Source organism: Panthera leo, chromosome C2 (genome assembly GCF_018350215.1).
Source record: "Panthera leo isolate Ple1 chromosome C2, P.leo_Ple1_pat1.1, whole genome shotgun sequence".
NCBI classification, from domain to species: Eukaryota; Metazoa; Chordata; class Mammalia; order Carnivora; family Felidae; genus Panthera; species Panthera leo.
In genome coordinates, this window is record NC_056687.1 from 95,456,081 (window position 1) to 95,474,725 (window position 18,645).

The 18,645-nt window shown below is 43.8% G+C and overlaps 1 protein-coding gene across 2 annotated transcripts in view; it reads right to left on the bottom strand.

Moving 5' to 3' along the window:
* SKIL (SKI like proto-oncogene) overlaps positions 1 to 468 on the bottom strand; it is a 29,294-nt gene extending 28,826 nt beyond the window's left edge. Inside the window, exon 1 of one of the 2 annotated variants that reach the window (XM_042955319.1) lies at positions 298 to 468. The gene's annotated coding sequence lies outside the window, so the exon portion shown is untranslated. Of the gene's footprint in view, positions 1 to 279 lie in introns of both variants that reach the window. The other variant, XM_042955320.1, reaches the window with a different exon arrangement.
* Positions 469 to 18,645: the final 18,177 nt, after the last annotated feature.

An 18,645-nucleotide genomic window follows, 5' to 3' on the forward strand; every position in this document is an offset into this window, starting at 1 on the left:
GACGGGCGTCCGGGTCTCCGGGGTCCCGACGGCTCCGGTCAAGTGCAGCGCCCTTCCAGCCTAGGGTCAGCGAGGCTTGATCCGCCGTGGGACACCCGCCCTGCGCCCCCCGTGGCCCCGACCCCACCCGGGACCCGCGCATCCGGACCCCCGACTTCGGCCTCCGCGCCCGAGGTAGCTCGACGAGCTTTGTTAACTCCCCACTATCCACGGCACCGCCGTCGGGCTGCCCCAAGGCCGCGCGCCCCTTGCCGCCCGCCGCGCCCGCCGCGTCCTCACCACGAGCCGGGGCCGCACCTGTGCCAGCCGCCGCCGCTCGCCCGCTCCCTTCGGCTGTGCCGGCGCCGCTCCGAACCCCACACACATCGCTACACACAGCCCTCTGACGTCACCGAGCCCTCGGCCCGCCCACGTCACTGCGGAGACACACGGCTTCCCGCAGACGCCGCCGCCGTCTCCGGCCGCCCGGGGGAGAGCGAGGGCGGCGGGGAGGGGGAGGGGGAGGGGAAGGGAACGGAGCCAGCGGCGGCACCGCGCGCGCGGGCCCGCCGGCGTCGCTGCCACCGCCCCCTCGCGACTCCCAGCCCCTCGGGGACGCGCGCGCCGTCTGGCCTATTGTGGCTCCTCGGGGCTCCCCCCTCGCCCCGTCGCCTCGCGCACGGCCCTCCCCCCCCCCCCCCCCCCAGGCGCGCGCCCGGCACTCCTGGCCTCGCGCGCCGTCTGGGCGGCTGGCGCACGGCGCTGTCTGCGGTGCACCCGGCGCAGACAGGATGTTCCCTCCCCGCCCCACCCCCACTGCCGCCCTCCCTCCTTCCTTCCTCGAGTCGCCCAGCCGGCTGTCTGGGGCCGCCACCGCCCCGCCCCCGCCCCACCCGCTGCTCTGTGGTGACGGGCCAGACCCGGGGGCGCCCTGGCCGCTCCGCTGCCGCGCGACTGGGAGAGAGGGGGCAGGGCGGCCGCGCGGTGCACTGTGCGCGACCCCAGCAGCCGGCAGGGCGGAGGCAGGGCCCGCCCGGCAGAGCGCCGCCGCCCGAGGTCAGGCACGGGCGACCCTCCCCCCGCGAGGCCGCAGCTGGGCCGCCCCGCCCCGGAGGCAGCCGGGTGGCGGCCGCCCTGCAGCGCCCCCGGTGTGGGCCCCGCTCCCCGGGGCGCGCCGGGTCTGCCCCCCGCCCCCACGGGGCCTCCCGCCCGCAGGCCGCCCTGCCAGCTGCCTGCGCTCCGCCCCACCTCGGCGGCCCCCGCCTTGCCGGGGCGGCCTCCGCCCAGACGCCTTCCCCGGGCTGACCTCCATCCGCCATCCGGCCAGGCTGGAGGGCTGGCCAAAGTTCCGGCAAAACCGAGAGAAAACATTTTTGTCCCTACTTCTCAGCCTCTCTCCTCCCACCCTTTCTCCTCACTAGGTTGCTCCCTCGGTTCCAAAAGGGAGCTAGAAATTACAGGTTTCTACAGTGTTTACTTAAGGCCTTTTATTATTTGGTTTTTGTTTCAGAGGGGAACAGGAGATAAGACGAGGAAAGGTACGACGTACGAGCTTTCGGCTTTGACCCTCAGGGGCGAGCAGAATGGTCTTCCTGGTCAGTGTTCCCAGGGTAGCCAATTAGCATATTGAACTCTGCCGAGTTGCTCTGTCATATTTCGAAACACTAAGAAATCCCCTTTTCTCCACCCCGGTGCTAGATCAGGAACTGAAATAGTCCTCCAAGTCGCACTGCACAGAATTTAGAGGACTGGAGCTTAGTCTCTTCCCCCCCCCGCTCCTTTTCGCCCATTTTTGTCCAATTTCTCCTGGTTTTACTGCTTGGAGGTCTCTCCTACGGGGTCCACATTTGGAGCTGGCCGACTGGGAACAGTCCTGTGCTCATAGATTTTTACCCCCTCTTTTACTCGCAGAAGGCCTACCAAAGGCTCACAAGCCTCTTATTCCCCCCACTCCCAAGTTCCCGTCCTGACGCCCCCATCGTCGTGCTCCAGGGTCGTGCCCTCTCGCCCCCCCCCCACCTTCCCCTTCTTCTTGACTGCCTCCTTTGCTGAACATGAATAATTCCGCAGCACTTCCCATCTGTTATTGCCATAGAGACAGAAGCTCGGCAAAGATAATGATGTTCTGTGCAGAGCCAGTGGGGGGAGAACAGCATCTGTGAGTCTGGGGGATAGATTTTCTAACCGGGAGAATATTTAGAAGGCCCGGCTGCAGATACAGTGTGGAAGACTGGACAGTCCTGAGACTTGGCATCCAGTCAACCCTTGGCACCTGGCTCATGTCTCTCCAGAAGAAACAATTTTTGGAAACCAAAATGACAGATTTTTTAAAAAGTGATTCCAAACTGCAATTAATGATACATGTTTAGTACTCATTTTATCAGCCATAAAAATAATTACTTGCTAGCATGTCCAAAGACCTAAGAACCAAAATAAATTGGACAGTAAATAGACTTTTGAGAAATCACACGCATTATCCCCGCCACTGTTCTTTTGATTTGCTTTCCCCGGGAATCTGTTTTTTGAGGGAAGGATCTTTTGTGCCTCTTATTTTATGTACAATGGTTTGAGAAATAGTGACAGGCAAATGTAGCTAGAACCAATCAAGCTTTGAGGGCATTTTTTTTTTCATTATTCATCAAAGTACAAAACGTATCAAATTAAAATTCACTTTGCCCTTGAATTCCCAAGGTCTCAGCCTCCAAGGTACAGGTTTGAACACAAGTTAAACTAAGCAGAGTACATTTACATGATGCAGATGGGGAGGCTCATTCTAAGCCAGATTTTTGCAGGCCTACTTAAACATTTTCAGAAATTATCAGTAAAACTGATTGCATAACATGAAAAAAAAACACTGAAGCAAATGAGAATGGTTCTTTATCTCAGAAACAGAATTAAATGGACACAGAGAATACAATCCTTGGAAAAAATAAGCCCTGTGAGGTCATGAATGTCGTACTTCCCACATACGGATGGTCTTAATCAGTGTTGAAAAGCCATCTCGAGTATTGGTTAGTAAATAGCTTTTAGGTAGGTTTTGAATGGCCTCCTACCGCATCTTGTTGGCTGCCAGCAGGAGCTGAGCAAGACCAGTGTGAGAGGTGTGCCTTCGTGCATGTAAGAAATTCCAAATGATTGGAGGGGAGGAGGAGCCTACTCGTTGTCTCATCTTCCATCAAGCAGTACAGCTACAAGATCTAAGCTAACTGGTACCAGATGGTCTAGAATTTCTTCTTCATTAGTTATGGCCCTCTGGTAATAATAGAAATCAAGAATTTAGGGGTTATAAATTCAAAGACTAATTCTGACCTGTGACCTGATAAATGGTTTGGGGCAAATGCTTTCCTCTGTGTCTCCATTTACCCAACTATTGATAATGACCTACCAATATTAATTATGAAGAATACAGAAAGGAAAAGGATACAGAAAGGTAAAGTGCAAACACTCAATGTAAATTAATTTTATTTTTATGAAGAAGGGGCGAGAAAGGTCAAATAAGTGTTCATCAGGCACACAGACTCAGGCTTGTGTTTTTGTTTATACTCCCTAGTGCTCTTTTCTAAGGGAGAAAAACCAACTGTAGCTTGATGGTTCTAATGCCTCTTCTCCCTTCTTCCTTGATCTTCAACAAAAAAGCTTGTTTGAAATATTTTTTTGCAGCAAATTAAATGCTACAAGTCCCTTCAGTTTTATAAAAGAATCTCAACTATTTCCTTTTCCATCTCATTTTTTTCTGTAGCTTTTTACTTATTTCTACTCGTCTGAATTGTGACAATGATGATTATCTTTAACTTCCTCCCAGCACTCTAATCTTTTTCTTACCTACCATACCCCCACCCCTCAGTACCCTTTAAGCACCATATTAGTTTAATGTTACTGTCCCTGCTGGTACAAAGTTCCCCTCACTGACTAGGTTTTCTCCTCCAGGCTCCTTTCTCCTCTTATCTGCCAAATCAATACTATATCTTCAAGATCCTAATCCCCATTTTCATGCCTTAAATAAGATGGAAACCAGATGCTTAAAAACTATTAACCTCTTCTTCCTGAATACTGTTACACAACACTTCTTTTTTTCAGGTTTTAACTTGGGCTCTGTGAAATTGAAAGCGAAGTAAGAGGAGGAATGCAAAAAGGAATAGCCAGAAAGGGCAAAACAGAGAAAGATCATGCTAGAAATGTTTGAATGTTCAGTGTTTAAATTGCAACCATCTCTAAAATCAATGTAACAGACACATTAAATGTATTTCATTGTCAATTCTAGGAATTTCATGGGTGTTTAGAAAGTTTGGCAAAGCTTGACTTACTACAAATCAGAGAACTTTTCTCTTTTGCAGAAAAAAAAAAGTCATAATGAGCCCTATGATATTGCCGCTTAAGCTATGATTTGAAACCTGCAAGGTGAGAGGTGTTGTCTAATTGTAGTACTAGACTTTAAGTAGCTCAAAGTGCTTCACACTTTCCTATGAGATACATACAAGAAATTCTCTTTTTAACAAAAGAGAAGTTGAGGCAGAGTTTAAGTTATGAGCCAAACCACTTTGCTGATCAGTGGCAGAACAAAATGCATCTGACCCACCCACATCAGTGGAGTTTCCATTCTTCGTTTTCTCACTCTTCTTGGTGCTCACTTTCATAAGCTATAAGGACTGATTCAAAATAGCCAAAAAAGACCAAATATTGAAACTTACAGGGTAGGTAGCAATGTACCAAGCATTGGGGAATATTTATCACAACCCACAATTACACTTACCTTACTATGGGCAACGCTCTCTGATAGTCTATTCTCCTCTATTCTGTTTCTTTTTATTTCAGTTCACTACTAATGCATGCAACCTACAGTTTAAGAAACAATGCATTAAAGAATAATAATCAATATTAACATTTATATAGTATTTACTATTGCTAGGCTCTGTTCTAAGTATTTTATGTATAGCTCATTTAATCTTCAAAACAACCTTATGGGACAGTGGCTATTATTATCCACATCTTACAGATGAAGAAACTAGCACAGGGTTGTGCTCAAGATTATACAGCTAGGCAGATCCTTCCATTCAAATTGTGAAAAAGACTATACATGATACTGAAATCTGAATCTTATGTAAGCTCAATCTGGATATAAAAAATAGGATTAAGGTTTATGTTACATGATTTGAGGGTCACTAAAGATTCTATCACCCCCACTGCCTTTCTGACATAGTGTTTGAGATTCCCATGATATATTATTTTCATTAGTATCCAGGTTAAACTGCAAATGTATTACATGGAAAAGAATAAACATTATTACTATTAATCTCTAATTATTATTATTATATAATTAATCTCACAACAATGTTCTCAAGTTAGGCAATATTACCCCCACTTATCAGATGAGAAAACTGATATTCTGGGTTTATCTGAAATCTTGGCTATGGTTTGCTGTCTCTATCAGATTCATTGGTCACCAAGCAGAATCCCTTTATAATGGTATACAGGGAAACTTTGATTAGAGGAGGATGTAGAAACAGAATGTATTCATGGTATAGCTCAGGGAGGGAAAGCTCAGGTAAAGGACCAAAGCAGGGAGCACTGGGCCACCAATTGTAGTGGCCTCCCATAGGGTTGGCTGCCTAGCTCTGTGTCTTTTCCTGGCTCATGTCCCACTCTCTGAACCACATGGCCACAACAGCAGGTCTTTGTGAAGCTTCCCTGCAATCATAGCCAACTGGACCAGGAACAGACACCTAGGCCAATGAACATCTTCCCAGAGGTGTTTGGAATTGGCGCGGAAAGAGTCTAGCCTCAGCCTGCCTGGTGTATTGAATGGAAAAAATATAAACGCTGGAGCTTTTGGGGGTCATACTTGCTGTATCACAGAGTGGAAAAGAAGTGTAAGCCAATCTGCCTGGAGAAACCCAAATGAGGCAGGTGTAAAGAGAAGAGCAGATAGAGTGTTGATAAGACTCAAGTCTTACGTTCCGGTTTGTTCCCATGCTGAGCTGTACTCCTGTCCTTGGATGCTCCTGCAAACTTGAACTGAATCCCCTTTATTTTGCTTGAGCTCATCAGAATAGATTTCTGTTACTTGCAACCAAAAGAGTCAGAAAAAAGTGGAAGGATGGAGTAGTGGCAGAAAGAGCTACCCACTTCAATTTTACACTTCACTGGACTTGGTTTTAACTGGCAAATTGTGCTATACTTAGATTCCTCAAGGAAAGAAAAAAAGAAGGAAAGGAAAGGAAAGGAAAGAAAGAAAGAAAGAAAGGTTAAAAACACCCCACCTTTTTTTGCCTTTGGCATATAAAATATTTAAAGAGGGGCACCTGGGTGGCTCTCGGTTAAGCCTACGACTTCGGCTCAGGTCATGATCCTGCAGTTCGTGGGTTCGAGCCCCGCATCGAGCTCTGTGCTGACAGCTCAGAGCCTGGAGCCTGTTTCGGATTCTGTGTCTTCCTCTCTCTCTCTGACCCTCCCCCATTCATGCTCTGTCTCCCTGTGCCTCAAAAGGAAATAAATGTTAAAAAAATTAAAATATATATATATTTAAAGAACGTCTTGCTTTTTTTAAACTCAGGGGCCTCTAGGCCAGTGTTGTCCAATAGAAATGTCTGCAATGATGGATATGTTCTGTATGTACACTGTACCTTACAACAAGAAGCCCATAGCTACATGTGACTGTTGAGCACTTAAAATGTGGCTAACGCAACTAAGAAACAGAAAATTTTCATTTAATTTTAATAAATTTAAGTTTAAATCGCCACCATATGTAGCTAGTGACTATCATAATGGGCCGCATAACTCTCTAGGAGAGACAAGACACAAATAGTGAAGCTGGCTTGCAGTGTCAAGATGAGAATCAAAAGAAACCTGAGAGTGGTGCAGAAACACTAGGGAACAACTGTGAAGCGCCTGACCCAGTCATTGTACACTGTATCCCTACCTCCCAATCAAGATTAAGACAGAAAAAGATAATAACAATTACTTGTAAAACAAACAAAAAGGAAGAAAGAAACAAAGAAGGGAAGGAAAGAAGAAGAAAAGCAGAGAGGGGCAAAAACGCTTTGAAGACACGAAATGGTTCTCTGGTCAGAGTAAAACTGCCGGGGTGCCTGGCTGGCTCAGTTGGTAGAGCGTGTGATTCTTGATCTTGAGGTTGTGAGTTTGAGCCCCACATTGGGTGAAGAGATTACTTAAAAATAAAGTCTTCAAAGAAAAAAAAAAAAGGTTTACCTGATTGCATTAATAAACCTGCCAGGGGCGCCTGGGTGGCGCAGTGGGTTAAGCGTCCGACTTCAGCCAGGTCACGATCTCGCGGTCCGTGAGTTCGAGCCCCGCGTCAGGCTCTGGGCTGATGGCTCGGAGCCTGGAGCCTGTTTCCGATTCTGTGTCTCCCTCTCTCTCTGCCCCTCCCCCGTTCATGCTCTGTCTCTCTCTGTCCCAAAAATAAAAATAAAAAACGTTGAAAAAAAATAAAAAATAAAAAAATAAACCTGCAAAATAAATGTATCCCTCAGAAGGTATAACTGGTCAGCAAGATTAGCAAGCCTATCTCAATTGTAGAAATGAATGCATCAGCCTCAAGGTATCCAGAAAGCAAATTTTGTATTTAACCTCCCTTACTCTGACTTCTTAGCCATGAAGTGAACTTCTGGGTTTAACTGAGTTTCCCAAACCACTGTACTGTGGCGAGAGGTCCATGTCAATGCAAATGTCCAGTTCCTTGCTAACTGTAAACAAGTGCATTCCATGCTGATTTTGTGCACCAGGTGCTGGGAGTTTGGCTAAAGTGAACCTGTTCACAGACCAGATCCAATCTTGTTTGTTGACAAAATCAAGCCTCTGAAGCTTCTAGGCAAAGAACCAGGTTCTAATTAAGCCAGGTAATGTCAGTTGGGTCCGTACCTGGCAGACAGCCAAATGGCCTCCCCACACAATACCTGACCTGTCCCAGGAATTTGTCCTCAAAATATTAATTCCTAAAGTAGAGTCAGAAGAAACTCTAGAGTTCCTCAGTGGATTCTGGCATGGGCCAATAAGAACAGGAGAACCATAGGGGTTATGAATGGAAGACTGTGAGACACATAAGTTAATTAAAAAGGATGGATAGTAAAAGAAAGCAAGGGCAGCAGTATTCTTGTTCAGGAAGTACTGGGGAAACACATCTTTAAGATGTGTCCAGGGGCGCCTGGGTGGCTCAGTCGGTTAAGCATCTGACTTCAGCTCAGGTCATGATCTCACGGCTTGTGGGTTCAAGCCCCACGTTGGGCTCCGTCCTAACAACTCAGAGCCTGCAGCCTGCCTCAGATTCTGTTTCTCCCTCTCTCTCTTTGCCCCTCCCCTTGCTTGCTCTCTCTCTCTCTCTCTCTCTCTCTCTCAAAAATGAATAAACATTAAAAAAAAAAAAAAACATGTGTCCAAATCTGGGGTACCTGGCTGGCTCAGTCAGTGGAGCATTCAACTCTTGATCTTGGGGTTGTGGGTTCAAGCCCCACATTGGGTGGAGAGATTACTTAAAAATAAAATCTTCAAAAAAATGCATTGAGATCTGACTTACTGAAACAAAGACAGCATAATCATTTTTTAGAGGAAAATTTTGTTAAGTAGAAAACTTTTTATTTCCTCACACCCAAAAAGTACCCATTAAGTCCCTACAGCAATTTTCCTCAAAGTGGGGTTTACCACGCACCTGCCCCAGAGTCATCTGGGGAACTTGTTAAAAATCTAGACTCTTGGGCCCCAGAACTGCCAAAATAGAATCTCAGGGGTTAGAGTGCAGGAATCAGCACTTTGAATAAACGTCCAGGCACAGCTCTGCCCTCTCAAGTCTGAGGAGCTGTACCCCAAGGGAAGTACACAGGAAAGGCAGAGGGAAGAATTCTTCTACCTGAAATGTGACCAGGGACAGCTGTGGCAGCAGAAACACTCAGACCAGCCAGTTGGGCAGACAGGACAAGTACAAGTGCACCCTTTCCAGAAACAACAACCAGACCCACTTTGCAAACTCTGTCAGCTGTCCCACCACACTGAGGGCACTTTGGTTTTTGTTTTTGGTTATTGTCATTGTTGTTTTTTTAATCTTTTGAAAAATTTGCAAAATTAAGTAAAAAAAAAAAAAAAAGCACCTGGACTTTTCTCTTTTTCTCTCTCTTGGATTCTAGTCTCCCTAGCACTAGGCAAGCAGCTCTAGCCTTTTCTTGCAGCAAAAAAAAATTCTAGAGATATGAATACCTCCCAAAATATAACACTAAAGTTCTTTCATAACAGATTTGCAGAAAAACAAGAAAAAGAGCAAAGTGGTAAGGCTCGATCATTTTTGTGAGTTGATTACAGAAGTAAAACTTTTATTTCTTATATGTTTACACTCATGGAGAGGAGTATTATATTCTTGGTGTTCAGGAAGTGAAATAGCAAGAGACTAAGGCAGGATAAGTAGCAAAATTAAAAATATTCATGTGCTGACAGCTCAGAGCCTGAAGCCTGCTTTGGATTCTGTGTCTCTGTCTCTCTGCCCTTCCCCCGCTCGCTCTATCTCTCTCTCAAAAATAAATAAACATTAAAAAAATTAAATAGTTACTCTTCTAGAAATTTCTTCTAACAGTAATGGACAAGCATGAAAAGATATAAAACAAGGATGTACGTCAGTGTTATTTATAATAAAGAAAGATTGGGTGGGCGCCTGGGTAGCTCAGTCGGTTGAGCATCCTACTCTCAATTTCAGTTCAGGTCATGATCTCGCAGTCATGGGATCGAGCCCCGAGCTGGGCTCCATGCTGAGTGTGGGGTGTGCTTGGGATTCTCTCTCTCCCTTTCCCTCTGCCCCTCCCCTACTCGTGCTCATTTGCTCACCCTTCCTCTCAAAAATAAATAAACTTTAAAAAGAAGAAAGATTGGAAACTTCTGATATGAGACACATAAATCATGATGCCAGCAACTTCTCCATCCTCTTCTAACAGAACCCACCGTGTTCATAGTCTTTTGCTGTGGCCTTAGACTATTCCTTGAGCAAAGGGCAGTCACTGACTGGATCAGGAATGGGGACCTGAATCATAGGCTGGCCAATAACTTTTAGACTTAGCCTGACCCAAAAGGCCTGGCCTGGAAAGGTTGATACTAATTAATTAGGCCAATTACATCTTCTCCTTTTACAATTTAACAGAAAAATACAGAACTAGCAATTAGACTTGACATATACATTTTTCTTTGTATAAATAAATTATAAAGTTATATATTAAAACCTCAAGCAATAAAATGATTATTTGCAAATATGCCTAATGTAAATATAGAAGTTACTTTCATAAGAAAATATTAACAACACTGTTGTTTTATCCATTAATGTCTCAACCATTTACCAGTTAAATTAGTTACAGTAGGTGGTCAACATATTCTTTCAACTGACAGCATGGGAAATAACCGTTGATAATGAAGTCTTATATTCACAAAGTTAAATATCTTGGATTTGAAAGCTCACTAGAATTGGCCTCTGTGGGATATGAATATTGGCTGTGTTACCAAAATCAGAGACGGGATTTCTAATGAATAGGTTTTCTTTACACAGGTAATATAGATTTTAAAGAAACCACATGGGCTCATTAAAGGTTAATATAAATGTGAAATTACTACCCTGAAGTTCCATTAGCCACCTTGTTGATTTTTAAATAAATCAGCTTGTCAAATAAAGCTCTATATAATATTTTCCTCATGTGCTTTAGTCACTTTCTCCTGGATGGACAAGTGCCAGGCATTTGGTATGTTTCACACATTTAAAAATAGATAAAATAAATACTACATTACCATAATTTCAGGCTAATGGAGAACAACTTGCCAATAAACATTGCAGAATTATTTAGCTGTAAACAATCATCCATACTGAAGCAGACCTCTAAGGCCCTCCATGAAATACATACTGCTGAGATCGTGGTGGGCCATAATAAATAGGAAATGAGTCCAGTCTCCCACAGGCCTCTATGACTCTACCAACCCCACACCTGCACAGATGTTCTGTTGAGACCTTTACCTAAGCCAGAAGATCGTCTGGTGTCACCTCTCCAGGTTTGTCTCTTTGCTTCCAGAAAATGATGCCAGCCATAACACCTGCTCTGTTGATTGTCCACATATCAAAATGTCAGAAATATGCATCTACCGTTAATCAGCTGTATCCAATTTCTGCCCTTCAGGATATAACCTCTCTGCTCTTTAATTCTTATCGAAGCACAGTTGTGGGGAATGCTGTTCATCAAACATTTCCTGGAGGACTGGAAGGCCGTCCACTCCTCAAGGCATGTTATATTTTCCCCCCCTTTCCTGGGTTCAAATTCATCCATCAATGTTCATACTTAAAACAAGGAGAGTTCCCTTCCTTAGTAGGATTTGGTATTCTGCCTTTTCTGTATAATGGATATTCTAAGAAAGAGTCACCTGCCGTTTATTGGTTGAGGATGATGTGGTGTTTCCTTCATGAGGACCCTTACAGATATTTCTGCTGGGCCCCGACTGCTTTACTTCTGTCTTAAAATACTAAAAAGCTTGTTATTAACCAGGTTTTCCCCCGGCTCCTTACGAGCTCAGAATCAGATCTGTAGCAATGTCCAGCTACAGTTGTGTATTGGCTATATATCTGTCTTGATTTTATTTCCCACCTCCAATTTCTCCTTCTCATTTCATCCATGAGACAAGGAAGGAGGGAGGGAGAGAGAAAAGTTCGAAGTAAGAGAAAGAGAAACTGGAAGTTCTGGTTAACTTGCACCATTTATCAGTTCCTGTCACATGCAAATGTAAGGGCAATGTCTACTTTATAAATAGTAAGACGACTTTCAAGGTATTTGTACGAAGAGAGTCTCAAAGCTGAGAGAGAGGGCAAAAAGTTAGTATTTCCATTCATCTTGTCCATATAATTTAATTGGATAATTTGGTTAAACAGATATCCATTCCATTTACTTCTAATCACTTAGAGGTAGAAGATTATAAAGACACCCATAACTGGAACCAGAAAGTCCTCAGGCTCCTAGATAGCCTGGTACCACCTTCATATCATAACTTTGACTGACACAATGGCATCCTTTCATTTGCTCTCTTTTCATATCTCAACCTTTACATTGTTAAGAAGGAGACTCTCATAGGCTCAGAATATCTTTCTTAGCTGGGCTTTGCTGATCAGGCCACACCTGGGAGTGACATTCTGTGGGTCATGTAACCATCTCTTACCTACTTTGCTGGAACAGGGGTCATGGGCATTAAAACTTGACCGCCTAGAAGAACCTTTGAGCAAGACAGCTTCTTTAGAGGGAATGCAAACAAGCAGGCACTAGAAACATCTAGTACATCGTGAAAGATAGGAAGAAGGTATTCTCTCCCTTTCACATCTACTAAAATTTGGGCCACCCTTCAAAGCCAGAGTCAATTCCCAGATCTTTTGTGAAGCTTTGCCTGTCTATCTCAGCCTTTCAGGAAAGGCTGATACTTATATTATGTATTAGAATGTAATTTTATGATCTTAGATCATCATCTGTATTAAAAGATCTGGTGGGGCAGGAACTGCGTCTTATTCGTGTCGACATCTCCCATGGGGTTTGGTATGGTTCCTTTACGTGGTACTCTCAGTAAGTATTTGTTCTTGACAATGCAGAAGTTGATACAGTCAGCCTTCCTACTAACCCACCACATAAGTTAATAATCCTATCAGCAAATCAGCAAGATCCTAAAACATACCCAAATCCTGGTTTTTTGTAATAGTTTCTGACCACAGATATTTCTCTAATAATTAGGGAGAATCTCAGAATTATTTTTAAATTGAATAAAAATCAACCAACCACAGGGAGGAAAGAAGTTCCCTGCCTCTTTCCTAGACCCTTAATTCTCCTCCCACTGCCCTTTACTCCCTTGTAGCGTCCAGGAAAGTCTCTGGTGACTAAAAAGTCTAGACGTGCCCTTTGCCTGTGTGTATAAAGGATGCCCTTTGGAGCCAGTCGATGTGGCCACAACCTGTCAGTCCTGACTGGGGCACTTCTGACTCTCCACCAGGATGGATTTCCTGTCTGGCTGACACCCTGGTGTACAGATTCTTATCATTAGGTCAACACAGACAGGCTCCCTATGGGACAGACTTTTTCCTGGTAGTGCGTTTCCTCCCCATTCCTGCTGTGTCAGTTTGATAAGCAAAATATTTTTTAACCCACTCTGATTAGGCGCTAGCGTTCTCTACTGGCTGTCAAAGGGATGGATGTACGGCCAAGAAAAGTCTAGATTCAGCTCCAGTATAGGTTAAGGTTCAGGTCTGCTGCGGGGATCCTGAATTTGACTGAAGAATATATATAGCTCAGGCCTAGGGACACCTGGGTAGCTCAGTCAGTTAAGCATCTGACTCGGCTCAGGTCATATCTCATGGTTCATGAGTTCCAGCCCCACATCAGGCTCTGTGCTGACAGTGCAGAGCTCACTTGGAATTCTGTCTCCCTCTCTCTGTGCCCCTCCCCTATTTGTGTGCTCTCTTGCTCTCTCTCTCAAAAATAAATAAATAAATAAATAAATAAATAAATAAATAAATACTGGGGGAAAAAAAAAGAATATAGCTCAGACCTGTGCCCTTCAGTCTCCAGGGTTCTCTCCCTTTCTATGTGTCATTGAATTTGGATGCTTTCAGATAGAACATGTGCTCCTGAATTCACCATAACCCCAATATTCCCCATCACTGTCCCTGGCACACATTTTCACACTCAGCAATTATTACCTTTCACAGTGGCCAGCTACAGTAGATCTTCCTCATCTCTGAAGACCCAGACTGACTCCAAGGGCCCACACAGAGTGGGCTCTGTGACAAGCCAGAGGGGGCCTGGGCATCTACACTAGCTTTCTGACTCCATTGTAAAGAAAGCCAATCCCGTGGGATAATAGTTGGGACAAGGAAGGCAAAAAAATAAACTTCTCTTTACCCTGATATGTACCTGTAAACAACAAATTCTTTTTTAATTTTTTTTAATGTTTATTTTTGAGAGAGAGAGAGAGAGAGAGAGAGAGACAGAGCATGAGCGGGGAAGATGTAGAGAGAGAAAGGGAGACACAGAATCTGAAGCAGGTTCCAGGCTTCGAGCTGTCAGCACAGAGTCTGACATGGGGCTTGAACCCATGAACCATGAGATCATGACCTGAGCCGAAGTCAAATGCTTAATCAACTGAGCCACCCAGGCACCCCAAACAACAAATTCTTTTAAAACATAATCACAGCACCAGTGCCATACCTTAAATAATTAACAGCGATTCCTTAATACCATCAAGTATCTAGTCACTGTTCATATTTTCCTGGTTTTCTGGTAAAGGCTTGTTTGCTTGTTTTTATAGTTGATATGTTTGAATCAAGATCCACAAACTACACTTGGGTGTTTCTTGAGTCTTTTAGTCTATAGGTATGCCTTTTACTTTGCAATCTATTTGTGGAAGAAATTGCCATTTGCCCTGTACAGTTTTCTATATTCTGATTGTTGATGATTTTATTGACTGCATCCCTATAATGTTCATTTTTCATGTACCTGCTCCCTCTCTTTTCCTTGATAATGGTAGTAAAATCTAGAGACTTTGATCAGATTATGTATGATTTGTTGGCAAGAATATTTTATTGGCAGTGGTGTATACTTCCTATTTACAGCACATGAGACACATAATGTCTACTTGTCTCTCTTTTCTGTACTATTAAGATCAATCAGTGTTTTCAGCTGATCAAGCGTTGTCAGCCTGATCCATCTATTCTTGAGTTCCTCACCAGTTTTCAACAAATGATTTAACAGGCCATTGATGGACATTGCTTGGATTCGTTATTTCACTAAAGGTTGTAATATCATCTATTCCTTCCTCATTTATTAGCTAGAATGTGTTTTTAAAAGAACTCTCCCTTTTATTATCTATTGGTTACTCTCAGGTACGGGTGCTTTGTTTTTGTTTTTGTTTTTGTTTTTTGTTTTTCAGGGAAGGCAGGATGTTTGCCTTTTATTTACCAGTTTTCAGGATGATAAGCATCCTCCACAGATGACCAAGGAATACTTTAAGTTTTAATCTTTGCATCCTTATGAACTCATGGATTTTAGTGCATTTTCCGTACCTCAATCTATTATAGTTTGGTTTTGCCCAAAATGCCCTATTTTTGGCCATAGGAGCTGCTTTGGTTCTTAGAGATGAATGACCCACAGTCACATCAGCATTTACTTCGCAATATGTCTAGGAGCCACTTTTTGGAAACTTACAAGATAATTTGTTATGAGTTACTTAAATCTGGTATTTATAGAGCAAACTCTGTGTGCTACTAGAATTTAGGAGGATTCTGCATTCCTCTGTGAAGTCCAGCTGTCATGCAGATGGCTGGAGTCAGCTCCAACTGGGAGACGGAACTTCTCTTCAATGTGTCATTGGTATTGGATTGCTCCTGATTTTCAAGTGCTGCTATTCCTGTGTGGCTGCTATGACTTTTATTCTACAAGAGTGAGGTTGGGAAATGTCACATTCCTACTACCCAATAAGCACACATCCTGAAAAAATGATATCTGCATCTTTCTGAACCTTCATTAAGATGGGGGCACCTGGGCGTTGGGTGGTTCAGTCAGTTAAGCATCCAATGCTTGATTTCAGCTCAGGACATGATCTCGCGGTTTTGTGAGTTCAGCCCCTCATCAGGCTCTGCACTGGCAGCATAGAGCCTCCTTGGGATTCTCTCTCTCCCTCTGTCTCAGCCTCTCCCACACCTGTGCTGTCTGTGTCTCTCTCAAAATAAATAAACTTAAAAAAAAGGGAAGTAAATGAGTAAAGTAAGCACAAACAAAAGCAGCAACAAAACGCCAGAGATGAGGACAAAGGACAGAAAGATGAGACTGATGTGGAAGGGAACCCCCAGATGACAAGCATGTTTCAGGCCACATTAGTGCAGGAGAATGAGAAATGACAGAAAATGACACACTGCCTAACGTTTGAACATATTTAGAGAGCCCTAGTATGTAGTGAGAAAGTTTGAAGATGAATGAGTGACGAATAGGTAAATAGAAAACTAAGCAAAGTTTTGGGGTTTTTTTAGGTAACCCTAGAAAAAAATCACTCAAGAAAGGAAAATAATTTATTAATTGGCTCTGCTGTAAATAAAACTGGAATAGTCATAATAATGTAAATCCTCTATAAATAACCAAAATTGTGCAGTTGTGATATAACTATATTGAGAGGAAGGAAGGAAGGAAGGAAGGAAGGAAGGAAGGAAGGTAAAGTGTGTGTGTGTGTGTGTGTGTGTGTGCGCGCATAAAGGAGTTGAACTTTCATCTTCCATAGTGAGAAGTCCTTAGGTAATATCTAAAACTCAAGAACTTCAAAAGTAATATGAATACCTTATTTAGAATTATGGAGGTAAATGTGGGAAGAAACAGCTAAAAAAGTTGAAGGTAGTTGTTCCTGGGAAGTAGGAATCTACCTTGTGGAGGTGGGATGAGGGATTTTTATTTTCACTTCTATTTGATGTTTCAAATTATGTAACTGTGTACATTTATAAATTAAGATATTTTTCATTAAAAACTTGCCACATTTCTATTTCAAATCATTCTACTGCCAAGAAATTAATCTCAGTCATGATTTGGAATCCTCGTCTCCCTAAGGTCATTCAAGAGTCCCAGAAGATCTCATGTATTCTAGAATGCACAGGGCAGGTTCTCCAGTCTCTAGCGCACGTAGGTTCCCATGTCCCGTCAAAGTCCGTGATCTCTTCAGTTCTTGGTCCAAAGTTGGAGAGAGGAGTCTTTCTTTCACTGCTGCCTTCAAACCTTAGTATCTCCCTACACTTCTCATCAGAAAGGTCTTGTTGCCCCTGGGGGCCCTATGTGGAGCAGGACTCCACGGCCCCTGCTCATAGAACCTAATGACGTAAGTACTGGCTCCTTCCTTACTTTCTTCTATCCTTTCTCTTCTGAATGAACGTTTAGAAACTCAGAGCCTGTTCCTCTTCACTGTAAGGGGTGGGGTACAGAGGAGGGGAGACAAGATACTAAGCAGAACCTAGGGTGTACCTTAGTCCTTCCCCCATAATCTTTGATTCAACCCTTTGACAATTTTGTAATCCGAAGTAAAGTTCTGTTTTTGTCTCTTCGGTTTTAAGTAGGCACCACACACAATGTGGGCTTGAACTCGCAACCCTGAGATGAGTCACGTGCTCTGTGCTCTACCAACTGAGCCAGCCAGGGGTCCCTAGGTAAAGTCCTGGGTACAGATAGCTTCGGGAGGTGGGGGGGGGGGGGGGGGGGGCTGGATCTCACTGCCTCTCACTTGGCCCCTCCTCCACTTGCCCCTCTCTGAACAAACTTCTACAGCTGCAACTGAGGGGAGCCTCCTCCTAGCCTTTTTTCTTACTCAAGGTGCAACATTTGTAATATTTGACTTTGGTTGTACTTGCTTAATCTGTGTGTTGTTACAATTTTTATTGTAATGTTGTTTCTCTCTGATTATAAGGACCTGGTTCCCCTACTCAAAGGAGTATGAAGAAATAGGTCCTTTGCCTCATCAAGAGCTAGCCAGTACTAAGGTAACAATTTCCAAAGGGGCACATATACATCCCCGGGGTACACATGGTAATCACTGAGGTGTGGGAAGAAGATACTATAACATCCATTCATGTGTTTGTTTTCAATTTTTGTGTTTTCTAATGTATATAAAGTAAACTTCTAGCAAAAAAAATACACTTTGGGGGCTGCGTTCTCAAACTTTTTTCTCATTGATGAATTATGTGAGCTATTTCAGAGTTATGTTCTGGGACAAAACTGTCCAATAGAAACACAATGTGAACCACGAATGTGAGTCCCATATGTAACTTCAGGTATTCCATAGCCACATTTTTAAAAAGTAAAAGGAGGTGAAATTAATTGCAATATATTTTATTTAGCACAGTATGTCCAGGGACACCCGGGTGGCTCAGTCAGTTGAGGTCCAACTTCAGCTCAGGTCATGATCTTGCGGTTAGTGAGTTCAAGCCCCACCTCAGGCTTGCTGCTGTCAGTGCGGAGCCTGCTTTGGATCTTCTGTCTCCCTCTCTCTGCCCCTCCCCCACTTGCTCTCTCTCTCTCAAAAAGAAATAAACATTTAAAAACAAACACACAATATGTCCAAAGTACTCTTATTTCAACATGTAATAAATATACAAATTATTCATAAAAATGTTTACATTTTTTTTTCTTACTAAGTCTTCGAAATCTGGCATGTAGTCTACACGGACAGGTCATCTGAATTTGAGCTAGCCTAATGCTCAGTAGTACATGTGGCTTATGGCCAGCGCGTTAGAGAGTGCAACTCAGAGGTCTTCAAGGGCATCTGAGAAGCAACGGGACTCTAGAACTGCTTCTCAGGTGGGGGCCTCCTGGGGTTAAGACAGGGGTGTACCTGCCTCATGCCTGCAGCACACCCAAGGCAGCAAGAAGAGAACTACCGTTCGTGGAATATCTACTCTGCACCAAAGCATGTTTCCCACCCACTCCATTTCATTTTCTAGCATCCTGTTTGTGATAGAGGTTATTAAACCACGTGAGATGAAGACACAGGACTTGGATCACAGAACTCGTTAGAATCCCAGCCTTCTTCATCCAAAGCCCCGAACTGCAGATTCTTCTGAATGACACTCCATTCCTTCCCCTAAAAGCTACCACTCGCCGTTGTGTAATGCTGTTAGCTGTTGAGAACGCTTTCACA